Here is a 3,654-nt window from a genome sequence, read left to right on the forward strand (position 1 = left end):
CTACTTTTGGAACTTTGTTGCATCTAAAAGGTACTGTGAGTAAACGTGACGGAACTGTGAACTTTTCACGCATCAGTAGAGAATTCTATCGCAACGCAGAGAATTCTAACGCAACCTTAAGAACTCTTTTGAAACCATATTCTTGAACTGTGTATGTTGGATTTTTGTCGTTTTGGTCTTGTGTAGTTTAGATTAAAATACCTTCATTTTTCTAAACTGTTGTGGAGTCAGTTTGTGGTGTTTTCACTGTGTTACTATGAGTGTTGGTACAAATACTTTACGCATTGCCTCTGGTTAGCCTAGACTGCTCGTGCCAAGCTACCTAGAGGGTGAGCAGGGGTTATCTCAGAAGGTTATCTCCTTGCCCTGACTAGAAGCAAGGGTCCCTATTTGGACAGTGGTACCTACCTCTGCCAACTAGAGACCCCCGGATCTAACATGATGTATTTGAGTGTCTGTCCTTCTACTGCACCTGGAGTATGCCTTCTCTGCTTGCTATCACTAACTTTGATGAGCAATGTGTGCAAAAAAATTATCTGAATAATTAATTGGTATGAAATAGAATCTTAGACTTTCCAAACTCCATATGACTTTATTCTCCTATCTGTAAACACTAGGAGCGCTTAGAAAAACGTTCTGTTAAGGTAATGGCTGTTATAAAACTCTCTGACAAAGTGGCCCTGACATGGTGTGCAATTCACAGAGTTGGGCAGACACAAACACCCAACCTCCCTTACTAGACGATGTACAGTGGAAACATTTTAGCCAAGGTACTAGGGAACTTGACATTTTTCCTGTCTTTACCATTTTGCGAAAATATGTTGGTTATGAACTCTGTATTAAAAGCGTTAGCAGTTAGTTTGCATTTCTATGGGGAGAGTAGTCACTGACACTCGCTATTGTTACCACTCACACCCAAGTTGTTTAATGAGAGGGATGGAAACCAGGGAACCAAAAGACATGTTATAAATAATCCTGGCCTTCCCTGTGGCTAACTGCATGCTCTTGGGCAATCACATTTTGAGCACAAGTCTGGTGTTTTTTGTTTTTTTATCAGAGAAAGAGTTTAAATCAAATTAAACACTGGTAAGAAGAATGTGATGAGAAAGAATGTATGAAGTTACATCGCATACATTCACAACGCGGTAGTTCACATTGCGGTCTTTACAATGCAAGTCGTTACAACGACTTGCGTTAGAGGCGCTGGACTTAGGAACAGTAGGATCTACTATTCCAACTCCAGAGTATGGAACAGTAGGGAAGGTGTTGGAATAGTAAATCATACTATTCCTTAGTATAGGGCGCCATCCAGTGCAAGTCGTTGTAACGACTTGCGTTGTAATGACCGCTTTGTTATGGTATCGCGGTGTAACAACCACGTTGTAAAGGCCGTTCTCTGATGAGAAAACAGGACTGTAACGCAACCATCTTTGGATTTAACCCCTGGGGAAGAGAACACCTGGTGTCGGAGTCCACTTACTAAAATATGCTGTAGTGAGAAACTTATGGACTTTGAAACAAAGAGTCCTGCACTGTGGTGTTGGCACTTATGTTTTACCAAATAGTTTGACCATGGACACACCATGTTCTTCCTATGCCTTTGTCCCCTTAATAGCCATTATGTGAAAGGGGGGATGAGTCACTGAAGTCTCGAGCCAGAATCCATGTTCTCTGGCTTAGCTCAAGGTTTTCTTGGATACCAGAGCCCGAAATTAGATGAGCCTTCACATGGCTTCTGTCTGCAACCCACACTCTAGCCTCATGTGCCAAGAAGTAAAGACAAAGCATTAGCTTTTGCTGTAAAATGATTGACTGAACTGCACATTGTGAAATCAGAAAACCAGGGATCAATCTCATCTTCCAAATTGTGTGATCCTAGGTGTAAGAAATTGGATTATTGGTTGAGAGAGGTGGAAGCCCCACTCAGGCAACAACCACAATCCTTGTCAGTGTGAACCATAAAACTCACACCCTCAGGTCGCTTGAGAAAAAATAGTCAGGCTTAACTTAAAGGCAATCTGTAAAGTATTTATGCAGCACATACACAGTAATAAAGTGAAAACACAACACTAAAAAATGCCAAACCTATTTAGAAAAATAGAGTATTTTTTATAAATATAATGAAACAAAAATGGTCAAACTGCAATCAGTCGAACCAAAGGTTTTGACGTTTTAGGTAAAAATAGCATTGAAAGGTGTAAAGCACCAATTATGGATATCTGGTAGCATTGGAATGGGACAAAGTTATGATTTCAGGCTGAGCACATTGGAACACAGGTCAGGTACAGGACCAAGTTTGGCCTTATGGGAATTATACCTTATATCCTAGATATAAGGTATATGCTGCATTGGTTTGAGAGTCTTCTCTCAGCATTGGTTCCATTGGAGTTTTCAACTGGGTGGCGAGGCTTTGTGGGGCTTAGCATCGCTCAGGATCGGCTGTGAGTAAACCTTCAGGCAGGCTCTGTTCTGCATGGTTCTGGGGAGCTTCATGTTGCTCTGCGTCTGATCTGGAGAAGCCTTCAGTTTGTAGCTGCGCAGATTTGCAGGGCCCTGCATCGATTTGCATCAGATCTGCTATAACTTTCAATTAGGCAGATTGGAGTACACTTTGATGCCAGTCAAAGGTCCAAGACCTGGGGGGCACCTCTTGGGGATCATCAGGACTCACTCCAGAAGAGGCCAGCATCAGGGATCAGGCAGCTTCAGACAGGTCCTGTTGGTGCTGGTCAGCTGCAAAGTTACAGGTCAGGCCTCTGGAATCATGTTGTGATCCTGTAGCTCAAAGAGAAGGGCAGCCAATTGATCCTTGGAGTCATTCTGGGTAGCATGGCATTAATGGCAAGCAGGTCAAATCTTCCTTCTCCAGACAGTAAGGCAGTCCTTCAAGCTGCAGGACAGTCCTTCAAGAAGCAGACAGTCTTTCTTTGGAAACTTCCACAGATCCAGGATTGTTATGATGAGTTGTTCTGAGGGTCCTGCTTTTTTACCTGGTGCCAGCCTTTGTGTTTGCAATTTACTGTCCCACCTAAAAACTGGTTCAGGCCCGTTCTTCCCCTGGTCCTAGCTCTAAACTGTTTAGGGTGACAAAGGCAAAGGTAGACCTGATGTCAGGTTCCTTTGAGTGTGATGTGGGCACGGTCCTTTAGAAATAAAAGCAGGGCAGGGTACAACTCATCCCCAGCCATCCTGCCACGAAGACCCTGACCCAGCTACAACCAGGTCGCTTTCGTTCACTGACTGACCCCAAAACACATTCTCAATGACGGAAACATTAACAAGCCCAGTCAGATGGAAACTCTTAGAAAGGCATAAGAAACTTTGGGCAAGAAAATGCTAACTTTCTGAAACTGACATTGTCATAAATCCTGCGCAGGCCCATTGTCATTCTCGCTATGTTAGCATGAGCACGTTGCAGACTGAATTCTGCTCTGCGCATATTCCACTACAAACATATTTTGCTTTGTGCCACACTGCACATTCACACAGAACACGCTTTTGTTTTTGTGTCTGTTCTTTCCTGGGATTTAGTCTGAACATGTGGACAAGGTCAAACACAATGCCTCTTGTTATTCTGTTCTGGTCAGGCCCTTACACCTAGACAAAACACGCATATGCAGCTGTTGGGTGTAACCTCTTAAAACACATACTTTT

Source organism: Lissotriton helveticus, chromosome 4_1 (assembly GCF_964261635.1).
Source record: "Lissotriton helveticus chromosome 4_1, aLisHel1.1, whole genome shotgun sequence".
Taxonomy (NCBI): domain Eukaryota; kingdom Metazoa; phylum Chordata; class Amphibia; order Caudata; family Salamandridae; genus Lissotriton; species Lissotriton helveticus.